Here is a 17110-nt window from a genome sequence, read left to right on the forward strand (position 1 = left end):
ACTCTTCTCCAGAAAGTGAGAGTACACATCTTTACAGAATAGCAAAGAGCTCCCTCCTAGCCTGTAGAGATTGTCTCTCTGAAGCCTCACAAAAGGAATGCTGATGGCTTTACTCAAGTGGATCCCCACTCTCATGTAACAACTCTAAAAATGGGTCATCCTCAGCAGACAGCTTCTCTAATTTCAGTTGTTACCCACCCAGCATTACATAGCACAGTTTTTCAATTACTAATATTTAAGAATATGTTTCCTGAAATAGAAAGGTCCCTCAAATTGTACTTTCTGAAGCATTCAACCTCACTTCTTGTTGTTACAAGGCACTGCTAAAAAGCACGAACATCTAGACAGATGCTTTGTGTAAGTACTCCAGACAGAAAACCTGTAGGTTCATTAAGGGGATTAGTCCAAGGCTAGGTGATGTGACTTTCAAGCTAAATGCTTCATTAAAGTACCTGAATTAGGTGACAAAATCAATCCAAAAATGTTGTCAGGTCATTAACAGCCAACATTCAAATCAAATAGCAGATTTCACCTTGTGCTGAACAAAATATTTTCTTCACTTTTACATCTCCAGAAATAGTAGAAGGTCATGCAGGTTGTACTCTACAGTTTCATAATGTTAGAGAGAAGTGGCAGAGTAAGAGAAATATGAATCAGCACAGGCCACAGAACCCTGCTGAAAAGCATTAGCCAAAAATACCATATATACACACACATAAACCACAAATGAGACACCTCAAGATTGAGAAATAAAATCTAGTAGGTTTCAGAATGTCCAGAAAAAAAAGAGAAATTAAACAGAACTGATGTGGTTTTTAAAAAGGGGAAAAAACACCACACCAATAAAGAAGTTCAACAGGGAAGGAAGCAGCACCAAGGTCCTACTAAACGACTCAGCACTGCTGTAGCTGACAGCCAACTTGAATTCCATGAAATCAGAATTATGCAAATGGTCACAGCCTGGATCAAGCAAGCAGCTGCTCTCTCTAGCACATCCCATTCATGGCCAAGACATATTTTTACATCTGGATCTAGCTGAAAGCAACAACTCACACCACTCCATGGCTAATTTCCCCACAGCTTGGTGGTGAAAGAGAAATGAAAAAACATAAGTGCACTCAGATTTAATGTTTGGAGACTAGAAAGCACATCCTTTACCCTAGCAGAAAGAATAATGCTTTGTAATGTAGAGCTGGGTATAGAAAAAATTTCACCTTCCCTGTTATTATGTTCTCCTAAGAGGCCACATCCTTTGTTTAAAAACCATAACTGAGATATGAAGCTTGCTTCCATTGGGAACTGCTTTATGATCCCTTAAAATGGCTTTTTAAAGTACATAAATAGCAAGAGGTCTAAAACAAAACATTGGACTTGCGGGAGATGATTAAGCGACTGCTAGGGGTGAATTAAAAACAATGGCGTTCAGTGGTTTTTTCCATTACAGAATGGCTTAGGTTGGAAGTGACTTTAATGATCTTGTCCCAACCCCCTGCCATGGGCAGACACCTTCCACTATCCCAGGCTGCTCAAAGCCACCTGGCCTTGAACACTTCCAGGGATGGGGAATCCACAACACTTCTGGGCAACTTGTTCCAGTGCCTCACCACCCTTGAGTAAAGAACTTCTTCCTATCTACTCTCTGCCAGTATAAAGCCCTTACCTCTTGTGCTGTCTCAAAAAAGCCTTCTCTTCCCCAGGCTAAACAACACCAGCTCTCCAAGCCTGTGTTCACAGGAGATGTGGTACAGCCCTCTGAATATTTTCATGGCCTTCCTCTGGACTTGTTCCAACATGTCCACATCCTTCTTAGGTTGGGGGCCTCAGAGCTGGATGCAGCACTGCAGGTGGGATCTCACAATAGTGAAGTAGAAGTTGAAAATCACCTCCCTCAACCTGCTGGTCAGGTTGCCTCAGCCACAATACTGATGGATCTGGGGCTGCCCAGTCCCAAACTGGAAGACCAAGAGTGTGGCAACAGCGAGTTTCTATTTGTGGACACTGAAATTCTAAGGGACCAGCTGTATCAGCTGAATATTTCCAATTCCATGGGGAATGATAGGATTCACCCCAGAGTTCTGAAGGAGCCAGTGGATGCTTCAGCAGCACCCTTGTCCATCACTTACCAAAAGTCTTCAGAGTTGATAGAGGTCCCTGCTGGTCCAGATCTAGTTTTACTCCAATTTACAAGAAGGGTATGAAGGAAGATTCAAGAAACTACAGACCTATTAATGTAGCTTCAGCTTTTGGAAAAATTATGGAAGAAAAATTATACTGGGTAATACTGAAAGGCATTTAAAGAATAATGCAATTATCAGGCACAGTCAATATGGGTTCACAAAAGGAAAGTCATAACTAATAAACTAATTTGGTAACCTTTTCCAATAAAGTCACACATCTAGTAGGCAAAGGGAAGGCAGTAGATGTCTTTTTCTGGGTTTTTAGGAAAACTTGATACTCTCACAGCATCCTTCTGGACAAGTTGTCCAGCTGCAGGACGAGTGGGTTCATGATGTGCTGGGTGAAGGACTGGCTCAGGGACAGAGCTCAAAGGGTTGTAAAGTGAAGGGGGCTACATCCAGCTGGTGACCGGTCCCCAGCAGTGCTCCTCAGGGATCAGTTCCAGGGCCAGTCCTGTTCCTGTACTTCCCAATGATCTGGATGCAGGAGTGCAGTGCACCTTTACTGAGTTTGCTGGTGATACCAAACTGGGAGGTGCTTTTGGCTTTTTGAGGAACAGGGAGCTTTGCGGGGGGTGGGGGATCTACAGAGATTGGAACACTGGGCTATGATTTATAGCATGAAACTTAACAAGTCCAAATACCAGATTGTGTTATAAACAAAGTAATGCCAGACACAAGTATAAACTGGGAGAGAGTGGAATCTGGATTACACGGTGGGCACAAGCTCAGTCTGAGTCAGCAGCAAGACCTGGCAGACCAGAGGGCAAACCCCATCCCAGGATGCATCAAACGACATCACCAGGCAGGCAAAAGAGGAGATTGTCCTTTTGCATTCAGTGTTGCTGTGGCCTCATCTCAAGGACTGTCTACTGCTCTCGGCTGCACAATTTATGAAGGTTGTGAAAGTGCTTGAATGTGTCCAGAGAGGTTCAACAAAGCTGGAGAAGGGCCTGTGAGGAAAAGTCCTGTAATGAGTGGCTGAGGACTTGGGGTTTGTCTAGTTTGGAGAAACAAAGGCTGAGTGGTGACCTTATTGCTCTCCACAGCTTCCCAAGGAAGGGATGTGAAAAGAGAAGTATTGAGCTCTGCGCCTTGGGACCCAGTGACAGGATACCTGGGAATGGTTCAAAACTGCACCAGGGGAGGTTCAGTCTGGACAGCAGGAAGTGTTTCATCACCAAGGGAGGGGTCACACACTCAAACAGGCTTTCTAGAGAGGTGGTTGAGGCCTCAACCCCTGACAGTGTTTAAGAGGCATTTGAACAATGTCCTTAAGGACATGCTTTAACTTCTGGTCAGCCCTGAAGCAGTCAGGCAGATGGACTGGACAAGGGCTGTAGGTTCCTTCCAACTGAAACATTCTGTTCCCATGAACAGCTCTCTCACATGCACATACTTACATATGCATGTAGCTAATGCTGTAGTTATTTCATTTATAAAGCCCTGTGTACCTACAGATACAGATCTCTCTATATTCATAAAACCAGTATGTTTTATCATTAGGAAGATATTTGTGAAAACCATGGGGTTTGGGTTTTCCCGCAATTTTAAAGTCTTAAAAACCATATAAATTGTTTTCAGATATGTATCATACAGATTAATCATTAAAGAGCCACCATTTATAAAATTAAAACACAATGCAATTCAACAGTTAATGACTCCTTACAGCTGACCTATGGGGTTCAATCAAGGACATTGTTATGTAAAGAAATAAGGTGGGTGAGAAGGGAGGGACAGAAATGAAAGCATTTTAACAGGTGAAACTTATGTATTGAATTACTCCTTATTTCATCCCAGCTGGAAAGCTGTTCTTGAAAGAAACTGGCATATTTTAGCATTAGCTACATGTTTCAAGTCTGTCCCAGTTTCTCGAGGGTTTTTTTCCCTCCCTCCTCCTGTTTTTAAAGGGCCAGATGCAACAGACAGTTTTGTTTGTTTCTTTTGGGTCTTTTTTGTTATAAACATTTTTATTTACAAGCCAGTTAAACTAAAGCAGTTTTGCATGGATCTGTGACCTCAAATCTCACTCAATGTAGAGGAGCTTAGCAGTTTAGGAAGATCAAACAAATCACCAGAAATCCAGAAGTATGTGAAATAAAGTCCACTTTTTCTTTTGAAAAGAAGGCTGAAGTGGCTTAAAACAATCATGCCTGCTGTTACCATGGGATTTTTATGGTTTTAATTAAGACCTGTTTTCATAAAAAGGAATTTTAAAACACTTTTTTTAACATGGGTAATGAAAAATATCTACTCCATTATCCTAATCACATAACCCATCCAGGTCTGCCTTACCATCAGATTCAACACCACACAGTTGATACTAACTAAAGAGACTAGTTTACCTGTTCATACTACACATTCCCATAAATTCAATAAATCTTATCCTTCAGATTACTTCACTATGACATTCACAGCCATGTTTAGTATTTTCTACTGGGGGGGAGAAAGAAGAGACAGTCAGCTGCCACAAACCCAGCATCTTACAAAGTAATTTCTATTAACAGATTTCAAAACAATAACTAAGATATGATGTGACCACAAAGAAAACCTAAATTACTTAATGCATACAAGTAATCTCAGATACATCTCGGATATCTCCATAATAATGTGATTGCAGGTAAATTATCCTGTTCTGGATTGGTTTCTTGTCTGCATCCCTTCCTCAGTCTTCTAAAAACCCATTTCAATTTTGCTTTCCTCTATTAACATTTTGAAAACTATAAATAATTTAGATTTCCAATAGTTAAATACAGATTTACATAATGTAAGATGCAAAATATCTTGACTTTTGGGAAAAAAAATAAACATTTAATGTGGAAACTGGTGTCTGAAAGACATGGGCTGCCAATAAACATGCAAGAATTTTTTTCATTTGAAGAGCAGCTATTCTGTTTAATCCTATGTAGGCAGGAGTGGAGGCAGAGGATGTGCCAGAGGAAAGAAGGGATGCCATGTCCCAGGGCAATGTCATGCCTGCCCAGGCAGCAGCTGACAGCTCCAGAGCAATATGTGGCTTACATTTGGAAATGGAAGCAACAACATTCTGGATATTACTGACCACTTCCTTCTGGGATGGGAAGAGAGAAAAGACACAAGAAACCCGGCACAGCTTCAAATCCACCTCTTCCCACCTCCATATAAAATACAGAAACCACACAATGCTTTAAAGAGTAACAGCTCCACTTCCCAAAGGGCAGGACCAGAGCTGCCCAGCTGTGACACATGGCTTCCTCTTTCCCTCTTTATTTAACAGCTGCTTGGTGCTGGCCAGAGAGCAGTGCAGGAATAAAATACAACCAAACAGGGAGGCTCAGTTACAACTCCTGATATGCCGTGCATTAAGCTTTTGTTCAAAGAGCACCAGCACATGCACTGCAGATGGGTGGAAGGTTGCAAGTAAAGCCACAGCAGATGCAGAACTTGATGCCTTTACTCTTCTACCACACCTGACCTTGGTTTGAAATGCTCATGTAGCTCTTCAGATGTGACCTCTATGACCAAGGAGTGCTCAGGAGGTGTAAGCACCACAATCATTTGAGCTGACCATTCATGTTATTACAGGTTATAAAACCTCTGACAAACTCTGCATCAAGTAAAATGAACTATAACAGCTCATCCAAGAAGACACGGAACCTTGTTTGTTTGGAGGTTTTGTTGATGTTTGGGGTTTGTTGTTTTTTTTTTTTTCAAAGCCTCCTTTATGAAGTACCACTTAAAGCTATCATCTGATCCCAAATGATACAGTGTTTCCTTCTGCACAGTGCAGATGAATACTGGCTTTGTTATTTTAGAAAACCTTGCGGCAGATTATCATGGGAATCACACTTTTTTTAAAGAGATGAGTGCCCTCAACACTTTCAAGAGTCGATGTTTTCACAACTACCTCATTTTCAAGTATAACAACGGCACAGAGATATTTTGCCCTTGAGAAAGACATTTATTTAGGCGTAGCCTATTACCAAGTTAACATGTAAATAAGTCTGTTCTGCAACAAAACTACTTCTTATAGGCCAGCTGTTCCACAGGTCACAATCTCTTATATGCAAAATCACCAAAAGTTGTTTCAAGCCTACAAAAAAACATACTGCTTAAGGTTCCCACTTTGGCCAAGTTTGTTCTTCTTTTAATATCCAATAAGAATCTGATTTATATCATCAAGTCCTATATGCTTTGAACAAGAAAAGAGGATGAACACTTCATTATACACCTGCAGAAATGAGCAAAATAAGTATGGAAGGTGTATTCAGAGAACACTACTAATATAATGCAAATTAACTAATCCACAGTAGAATTAAATTATTTCTACAGTCTTATCTTCCTACAGTTACATTTATTTTAGTATTTTGTTCAAAGTGGATTTAGAAGCCTCAAAAATACACTTCTGACAAAAGAACTCTTGTCCTTCAAGCTTCATATTTCAGACAAGCTTTTGTTTGAAGGTTTCCACTATATTTTAGCTCTAAAATATCAGGTTAAACATTTTGAAGAGATTATAACAACTCTCAGTAACCTAAATTAAATTCACTAGTTTTATTCCTCTAGATTGAACATCCATACTTCTCACCCTAACAGTTCAATCTCCTGATGTTTCCCCACCCAGTGCTAAAACACGTCATTCTTCTCCTTTCTTAGCCTATCCCTATAAGTGAATGAACCTACACAAACTCATTTGAGTAACCCAGACTGCTCTATGCTGTGCTTATTGTTCTGAGGCATGAACAAAGTGATCTTTGACCAACAAATCAAAGCTGTTCACTATTTAGACTGTCATCCCTTAGGTTCACAAAACCTAATTCAGTATACTTTCTAATGCTTCATATTCAAAAACACTAACAGCAATAATTCCACCAAGATGAATAATAGTGGGGATACTCAAACTACAGATTTGGAGTCACAGGTCTTGCAGTCAACATCATCATTACCAAAAGTATAAAATAAGGCTGTATTTTTAACAACTGAACCTCAAAATTTAAGTTCACTTTAAAAAACTTGATTATTACAAGCTGCCTATGTGCCTCTCCCACTTCCTCAGCTCAGTTGGCTGAGAAAAACACTTGCCAAACTTGGATTAGCATTTAGCAGCTTTGGGGCTAACTGTGCTTGTTGTTTCAACCTTGACAACCCACTGTATGGACACACTATTATATTTAAGCTTCCAGAAGCATTTAACATTTGATTCTGCTGAAAATACAGTTCTACTACATGTTTTAAAAATAAAATCACTTTTTCCTCTTTTAGAAGTCTATGATGATGCCAAACATATGCTTGTTTTCCAAACAACAACTGTTTAAAAGAAAGAAAACTCTTTCTGATGTTCCTGCCAAAACCAACATTCTGTGGCTTAAAGAAATTTGATAGTAAGCAGTTCACTCAGCTAAGGGAAGAAGGATTTACACTTGGCAAGGATTTACACTTCATGTCTTGCATCTACTTCCCTCCATTTTAAATTTTTTCGGGGATGCATGTGGCAACTGGGAAGGGTTTTTGTTGTGGTTTTTGCTGGAGATTTTTTACATCTCCAAGTATTTCACTATCTAAAAATAAGACATCAGTGGGTTTCACTAGAAATGACACAAAACAGAAGCTCATCATAATGTTTGTCTTTTTTACGGGGAATACTAGGATATAGGAGTGAGTTTCGAAGGGAAGTAAAAGACTTCAGAAAAAATGCATCAGCGAGCGTTTGCAGCAAGAGGAAATGGAACAGAAAATGCAAACGAGGAAGTGGCACACAAAACATTTAACAGCTTCATTTTAAAGCATGGAATAGGGAGAGAAGGAAACAAATTTGGGGTTTCAGCAGTCGCTGTCACAGGCAGCAGTAATACATACCACCCAGTAAAGGTGGTTATTTCACTGCTGCCCCATAGTTTCAGATTAAGAGACAAAATGGCTAACAGAAACATGCAGATTGGACTATATACTATGTAAGATTTATTTCTGTACATTTCAGAAAGCCAGAGGTTTAAGATGAGAGTTCAGTCTGTTACAATATTTGACTCTGTCCTTCATTAATAACGCACAGAAATAGTAACTGGACCAATTTACTAAATAATGTAAAATATTTAGTCCATTCCAAGCAGTTAAGACAACAGAAGTTCTGAAATTTTCCCCAACTGTGGAGTATTACCTCCCTCTCCCCAGTTTTTGCAAATAGAGTTCTAAATCCCATTGAACAGAAACTTGCCATCACCCTCCAAGACACAGAAATTACTGAAGATTGCTAAACCCGCTCCAGCATCAAGCCAAGCAGTCACAGTGCTTCAGCCAGCTGTGTGACCAAGCATGACAGCAAGCTGCAGATCCAAGAACCTCAGAACTGTTAGTACAGCAACCAGAACAGCACTTCACAAAACACACACCTTCTCCCCTAAGATGGTAAGTATGCTAGAAAAAAAAAAATCAGAATCCCAATGATGTTACATGAGTATTTCAGATGCAGCTATTTCAGGATGACAAAAATCCTTAAAGCTAAAAACTTAACCACCTACTTAACTTAGTCCACCAACACAGAAGCTTCTCTTGTCAATACCAGTGCAAATCCAGTACAGAAATTCAGCAACTAGACATGCACATCTGTCTTTACAGCATAAATAGCTTGAGCTATAACTAGGTGTAGCTCCTAATATTCACTATGTGCTTGTGTGGAGCTACCCACCCTGAATCAAAGGACACCTGAAATTTCAGCATAGTCTACAAGAGCATGAGCAGTGCTTGGAGACAGATGCAAATGTTATAAATGCTACACTTCATGCGAGGGCTGAAAGATTATACCTCGGTGTGTTCTCAGGCATTCCTCTGGAAGGCACTTGCACCTCCTCCTTTCAACCTTCAGATATATCACACTTACCATGCCCAAGCTTCACAACTCTTTACTAGTTATAAACATAGTGACTGCTACAGTGAACATGCACAAGACCTGCAGGATTGGAAGGGAAAACTTCAAGAGAAGCAAGCTGGCTGAGCAGAAGGAGACAGGATCTCCTCAAACTAGGGACAAAAAAAAAAAAAAAAAAAAAAAAAGCTGCTGAAATGCTAGTTCCTGGTTCCTTCTGCCAAAAGAAGAATGGATAGAAAGCACATGGCTTGCACATCTGCTTGTCTAGTAATGCAAATACCCTTCTCCTACTATTCAGTTAAATAACCTGACACTGTAACCAAACCACTTGTATAACTGTACCAAGACGTCCTCTTTAAATATGACCTAAGATTTAACTGCAGCTCCTCTCCAGCTCAAGCTGGCAGGCAGAGGTGAGAAGAAACTTCAATATTCCATGTGCAAAAAACATTGATACAAGAGTGTCTTCAAATTCAGCATGAAATCAAAGCCTTCATTTGAAGTGATGCATTCTTGTCCATGTTTGCAGCTGTTTAAGCATTCAAAGCAGCAGCCAAGCTTTATAAAGAAAAACACTACTTTCCCAGGAAATAACTCTGCAGTAAATCTGTGCTGATATAAGTTCCAGAGAACTTCAACATTCTATAGAAAACTCATCAGCAAGACCTAACTGCTGCAGAAAAACAAACTAAAAAGCCACATTGCCACTAATGCCCCCCTTCTAATTCACAAGTTCAAACTTCATTTATCCATTCACATGTAATGAGGCAGAAGAACTTCTTGAAGAAGTGTTTCCAAAGGCTGTTTGAAGTTTCAAAATAAAACAAGCTTTGCAGGCCTTGTCTTCTAGCACATTAGTCTCCACAGCTGCCTGTTGCTCTGTTACAACAACACCAAGTCCATAGTAAATGAATGGCTTTCCTCAGCATCACTCAATATCAACCTTTTCAACTATGGGATTTCAAAACCAACATCAAGAAATTAATTCCAATGTTCACTGGATACTATTAGCATGTTTTGATGTATTATGCATCACTCATTACATACACAAGCTCTCCAACTATTACTTGTTACAAGCAAAGTAGCTTGCCACTGTGAATATGCCCAAGAAACCTGGGATCCATCAGCTGAAGTACTGAATAACACTTAATTTTTTCTGCTTCCAAAACATATACTTGAAAATGTAAATCAGTTCAAGCATGCAAGTGACATGAGTATAACGAATACTCAAAACCAATATATTTAATAAATGTGGCATGCTATGCTTTATACTCAGTAGAAACTCATGCTGTTCCCTATCACTGAATTTGGCTACCAAACCTCTGTTAGAATAAAGAGATGATATTTGTTAGATGGGAAGGAGCTCCAAGAATCTTGAAGGAGTAACTAAAATTCTGCTGAATTGGGAGGTCCACAAAAAAAAAAAAAATCTTCATACATTCTGGGTCATTTCTTGATGCAGAAAACACCATCAGTTCAATAGCAGAATATTTCAGTACGTGAAAAGAAAAACTAATTCACAATATGTTGAAATTCCAGACACTTATAAATCCTTAACACAAACAAAAACCAGCAAATCCAACAAATATTTACCAGTGTACTTAGAAGTCTTCAAAATAATTCTCCAGCTACCTCACCTGCCAGAAATGAAGAAATCAAAGATAAGCTCCAAGTTTGCAGCTTAAATCAGCACAAAGGCTGCCATTTTGATCTCCAGCTGTTTGTACAAATTTCTTAATTTCTTCCCAAGAAAGAAGAAATTGTGGCAGAAGAAATCACATCCATCAGTAGCTAAAAATATTTCAGTTATTTGAATTTCCAAAAGAGGGGTAAAAACCAACTGTGCTTTACAGTTAAGAAAAGAACCCAATGCAACATTTCAACAACTTTTATTAAAGGTTGGCTTAGATCTAAACAATACTTAAATGTGAAGGAAAACATTTGGTTAAAATGTAACAAATAATTCTGGTGTAACTCGAGGTTATTGTCATTATTACCTCTAAAGGCAGACTAAGCTCTCCGGAGAGAATGTAAGTGCTGTGGCAGTTCTGCTACAGAGCAAAGGCTTGAGATGCTTCAATTTAATTCTCAGCCGACACACTAATTTTTCTTAGATTACAGGTATTCTGTATGTGAGCCTTCCATAGGGAGAAGTTAATAGCCACCCTCCACCTCCACCTTTTCTTTTAAGAGAAGAAGCAGTGACAGCCTGTGACTCATCATGCTCCTTGTACAGGGAAGCTTCCAAAGGCGAAGTACAGTTACATCCTACACTGGAAGACATTTGTAATCTGATCTTATCAATGATCTCCACACACTGCATGCCATTAAGATTAGAGAACTAAGAAATTAGCCTGACAAAACCAATTGCTCCCCATCAGTACTGTATACTAATGTATTTCTGCTATTGAGATAATTAACAAAACTTAGTATCATAACCCACTGGGCACGCACAGCCTGGTCAGTATCTTACACCAGCAGTGCAATTCATGTGATACACTGCCTGTGGCTCAGGATCCTATGCAAGCAAAAATAAAATAAAAACAATTCAAAAGTAATGACCACAACTTGTCTAATAATTTTAACTGGAGCCACACATGAACCAGGAAGTAATAACACATTCCATTTGAATGGAAAAGTCCAAGCAGAGTTGTATTATACAAGACTGCAGTGCAGTTACAAGACAACATTAAGTACACATCAGCTAAAGACAGGCCTGCCTGCAAGAGCAGACTGAAATTACCTGCAGCAGTATTTTTTGCTTCTTCCTCACACAAAGCACTCAAGAGAACTCTGGAAGACAGTGCTCTGAGACTGCTCAAAAGAACAAAGAGTACACGAATATGTGACTGCTCATGCAGGAAGTTTAATCAAAAAACAAAGACTTGCAAAGGCATGAAAGCTAATTCATGTCCAGGTCACACTGATACAGTGATGGAAACACTCAACTACCATCAGCTCTTCTGGAATTCTTCACCAAAGTATCTGCTCTGGTTTGGTTAGCTTTCCAGAAACCCTGTCCTTCTCATCACTTTATAAGACACTTCAAAACACTATCATCTGTCAAATGATGGCTTTTCTTTCTCCTTCCTCCATGCAGCAATAATGCCCACAGACAGTGTTATTCTTGGTTCAGAAAAATAAATGGCATGTACCTTCTCATTGAAGAATAAAGTAAATAAACCTGAGCTAAAGTAGGCACACTAAAGAGTAGCTGACATACTAGGAGTTTATATTGCTACTCCTAAAATCATGATCCCTTGAGGCATGTTTTGCACATAAGGTATATACTGAAAGACAAAACAGGTTTATGCTGTTATTAACTATGACATGTCATATGTTATACCATATAAATAAAACATGAAGCCACAGTAACTCATTCCTGTTATGAAAATACCTTTTTAAAGCACAAGCAATTCTATTTCTGGCATGTAAAGTAATTTTTAATACTTCCATGGAAAAATAGGAAGATTAACAAAGACTATTCAATTTCTGTAACTATTGAGTATAATCAGGACTATTGTTTCAGTATCTGATAAAAAAAATGTTTTCTATTTTCTCTTTATTTGAGGAAAATAGCCATGGAAAACGAGAAGAGGACTGGCTCAATTATACATTATTTCATGTACAACAAAACCTCTGTGTTCACTGCCTAATAACTCCATTCATACTGCCGCTAGCTATATAAACACAAGACTAATCTTCCAGCAAGGGACAGAAAAAGTTTGCTTTGCACAACTCATCCCTAGAATTCAGCTGGAAACAAGTCAAGTTTCCACATCACTTAAGGGAAACATAGTATGGTCCTAGTCTCAAATGAATAGCTACAGATAAAACATCCTAATTCTTACTAAGAATGACTTGGGGCCCGTGGGCAGATAACTGTCCTTCCATCTTAGCATATTTTCTTCTGATGAGAACTTAAAAGGCAAAAAGCCGTAGCATAACAACTGACAAAGCTCAGTTCCACGGCTCAAACACAGAGTTTAATCTTCAATCACTGAAGTTTGCAAGCACTGTAACCACGTAACTTTCAAAGATTTCCAGCTTGAGCACTACTGCATCGTAATTATTTTGTATCAAGTCAGCCTCCATGTATTAGAGGCCACATAACTTCGTATCTGACTACAGAGCACTGTAGTGTGGGACAGCCTACCGGAGGATAAGAACTGCAGCCTTATTCCATTACTTCATTCCTCCCTTCAAGTACACTCGCTATTAGTTTATGGAAAATACTGTATCAGCCAAAGTCAAAACAACAGTCTGTCTCCTCTAAATGTAATATTTTTTGATTCCCTAAGTCAAGTTTTAAAAAAAAGGCCAGTCTTGCATGATAGGCAAGAAAAAACAACCTCCTCATCCCCAGATTTGAAGTTTCATGAAGTTCCTGGCTGCTTTCATCATTTGCCCCCATCTTTTTCTAATAGGAATACTATCCCCTCATTCTCTGCAGTTTACAAAAGAGGCACAAAGAACTACAGCTTTTTCCTATTCCTGCACAAACAGCACACACACTACACCATTTGTGCTTTGAAGTGTTTTCTATCAAGGAATCTCACAACTGCATCCAATCACTCAAGTACTGGCCCCACTTCACAGATTACTGCTCAGCCTAAAACTATCAGCCCTTCTCCTGTTATCTGCAGCGAATACTGAACTATATCAGAAAGAAAGAGAATAAACAAAGCATTTTTAACTGGTTTTAGGTCAGTGCTAGACATTGAGCAGTTCAGATAAATCCCTGTCTTCGCAAGCCTGCACTCACTCAGACTCCAGGCTTCTTCTCAGCGACACATTTACTTAAGAGCCAAGTAGGAAAAAAAAAAAAAAAAAAAAAAATTAAAAAAAAAAAATTAAAAAAACCCCAAACGTGGTACACACAGGAAGGGTTTAAAACTTACCGAGCTGTCAAGGACTCCCAGCGCCCTTCAAAGCCAAAGACGATTATTTCTTAAACACTTGAAGAGCGCTGGACACCAGAAAGCGCCGGCGGTGCCGCGGGGCCGCTCTGGGGGCGAGCACGAGCGGGGAACGAGCCCCGGCGCGGGCGGCTGAGGCAAAGGGCGCCGCGCTGCCGCTGCCCGAGCGGAGCGCTGCGGGCAACACGGGCAACACTTCGGGGGCCCGTCCCCGACCCCACGCACGGAGGGCTCCGCAGCCTCCCCCCGAGAGCGCGGGGGGAAGGGGAACGCGCCCGCGGCTCCGGGGACCGGCGAGGGGCCGAGGCCGGCGGAGGACTCGGAACAAAGCTGAGGCGAGCGGGCCCGAGAACGGGCAGCTCAGCTCTGGCCAGCGGAGCACAGACAGCAGCTCCCGAGTGACCCACCGGCGCCCCCGCCGTGGCCGGGAGGAGAAAGGGGGCTCCCGCAGGGCAGCGCCGGGATTATCCCCGCGGGCTGGAGACCGCTAAAAAGCGGCTGCTCCCTCTCCGCGCTCCTCGCAGGCGGGGAAAGGACCCTGTGAGAGCCGCCGCCCGCCCTCCTGCCCTCCCTGCACAGTGGCTACGAGGGGCTGGAGCGGAGCCCCGCACCCACCTGGCGCCGCGTTCCGTCCCATCCCGCTCCAGCCGCCGCCGTTCCAGCGCTCCAGCCGCCGCCGCCTTCGCGGGCTAAGCCGCTGCAACCCCGCCCCTCAGCCGCGGGCCCCGCCCCCTCGCCGCCCTTATGATTCCTGCCCGGGGGGGGGCGGAGCCCGCCAATGGGAAGCAGGTCCCGGCGGCGCTGAGCGCTGATCGGCGTGGGGAGCGACTAATGAGAGTGCCGGGGGGGCGGTGTCAGCTGTCAATCAGCGACCCCTACCTGGGGCTGGCGAGTGGCCGGGCGCGAGGGATGGCGATTCTGTCCCTCCTCCCTCCCTCATCCATCCCTCCTTCCCTGCATCCTTTCATCTCTCTCCCGGCCGGCGGGCCGATGCCCGCCGCTTCGGCCCCTGCCCGGCCCGGTCTGGATCCCGCCTGGCCCCGTGAGGCCGCCCAAGCGCCCAGGGTGTGGCGGCGGCCCTGGGGCTCCCTGACAGCCCCCGAGACCCACGTGCCCCTCGGGAGCAGCTGCCTTTCCCCTCAGTGCCCGAGCCGCCCCTTCCCCGCCCGGCCCCGGCTGCGGGACAGCGGTGCCCAGTCCCTCGCAGTCCCCGAGGCCATCTGGCGCCTCCCCCACGTCTCCCGCGGGGTCTGTGCTGTCATCCACGCACCGCCCCGGCCCCTTTTCTGCCCGCAAGAGGCCTCTGCGGCGCTTCTGCCCTCGTTCCCGACTGCCACAAGCACGCCCACCCCCGCTGCCCTTTTCTTGCCCTTGCGACCCAATTCCGCTGAATCCAGCTCCTGGGCATCCGGGCCCCCACGGGATCCATGTTTATCCAGACGGGCTCTCGCCCCGCTGGGCAGGTGCACTGCGGGCGCTGCAGCTGCCGACCGGGCCCCAGCGATGTGCCCCTTCCAGCCGGGCCTGAGTTGCCGGCCTTTGTGGTTATCCCTGTCGCGGGGGCTTTTGTTAGGCGCCGCAAAGCCTTTAGGAAAAAAGTAGTATCACGTGAATCAGATTTTGGAGGGGCAGGGTGGGTAGAACAACTTAAATGGCCGGGCGGCTTCAATAACTAATGATAGCAAGCACAGGGCACCCAAAACCAGCGAGCTCATGAAGGTGACGACCAGCTGCTCTGCCCCTTTCAGCAGGCTATCCAGATCGACAGAGTCTCTGCTTGGCCTTTATATGGGACAAAAAGGTCAGGAAGACCCCCGTGATCATGGAATAAAGCTCTGCAGAGGAGGAGCAGGCGATGATGGGTAGCAGCCGATGTAAGCAGCTCAGCAGCCTGCCCTCATCCATGGGGGCTCGGGCTGCAGGCACTTGGACCCCGAGGAGCGGCAAGGCAGTGGTGTCTCAGGCTGTGGAAAGCTGAAGGGGCAGCCACTCTCTCTGGAGTCATATTAAATAAATACTGTTTAGTCAATAAAAATAATCACAGCTGAAAGTAGAGTTTTTTAAACACCATCTCCAGTCAATTAGCAACCAAAAGTTTACTGAACTCAACTCAGTTGAACCACTTCACTTACCCACATCTTGCCTTACAGCAAAGTTGCACGTTCAGAAACACCTCCTTTTCACAAAAAAAAAAAAAAAAAAAAAAAAACAACACACACACACACAAGGCAAAAAAACCAACCAAACAAACAAAAAACACACAAAAAACCCACAAAACCTCAATATGTGGGATTCCTATAATTCTCAGAAAAAAATATTTGTATTTGAGGTATTTGTGTCAGTCGTGGTAAGAAGCAACAGCTGAGAACCACTGCTGTGCTGTAATCACTCCAGGTTGCACGGCAAAAAGCAGCAAGCCAGCTTTGAACTGCTGATGGTGACAGTTTTATGATCACTAGCAAAGTAAACAGAAAAGAAATCTTTAAGTAACATAACCCTAAAAGAAGGAAGCAGCAGGCTTTTTACTCAGCATAAGGGCTTTGTGGGACAAAAATCCTAAAAGCAAAATAGTCTCAAGGTTTTCAGAAAAATTCATTCTCTATCCAAAAAAAGAGTATTTTTCCTGAAACACATATGCAGCAAGTGGAAACTCTTCAAAGACTGTAAAACAAAACAGAAGGAAAATTACTTGCTATTGTTAAAATACAGCTGCACTCATGCTCATTCAGTGGTTCTTTTTTCATGCTGAAAATGGGATCTTGAGGTTTTAAAAATATTAATTTCAAACAGACCTATCTCTACCAGTACTTTTTTTCTACTCCATCAATACAAGTAAGTAGCCTGTGAGATGCAAGGTATTAATTAACATTTATTTCTTTCTGGCTGCTTCCCAGTCTCCTGGATTACTTCTTAGCTTTCATTTTTCTCCTCTGTATTCATGACATTTTTAATGCCCTTTCTAATAACATCTAGATCTTGTAAGAAAGGAACTCAGGCACAGCTTTATTACTGCTGCTTTGACCTTGCTTTTGAATTTGCAAATAAGGCAAATCTGCCAAACAATTTGTGTTGAATAGGTATTGAGTTTTCATTAAGAGAAAAAGAAAGGTGGTTAAATTAAATGCAAGGAATAATTGAATCAGCATTTGTATGAACCAATATTATTTTTAAGT

At 42.4% G+C, this 17110-nt stretch overlaps 1 protein-coding gene across 1 annotated transcript in view; it reads right to left on the reverse strand.

The window, feature by feature from the left end:
• The window catches only part of WASF3 (WASP family member 3), a 64597-nt gene extending 49996 nt beyond the window's left edge, over window positions 1-14601 (reverse strand). Inside the window, exon 1 of the mRNA XM_041487337.1 lies at window positions 14553-14601. The gene's annotated coding sequence lies outside the window, so the exon portion shown is untranslated. The remainder of the gene's footprint in view (window positions 1-14552) is intronic.
• Between the last annotated feature and the right edge of the window lie 2509 nt (window positions 14602-17110).

This window comes from Pyrgilauda ruficollis, unplaced genomic scaffold, assembly GCF_017590135.1.
Source record: "Pyrgilauda ruficollis isolate IOZ18807 unplaced genomic scaffold, ASM1759013v1 scaffold8, whole genome shotgun sequence".
NCBI lineage: Eukaryota > Metazoa > Chordata > Aves > Passeriformes > Passeridae > Pyrgilauda > Pyrgilauda ruficollis.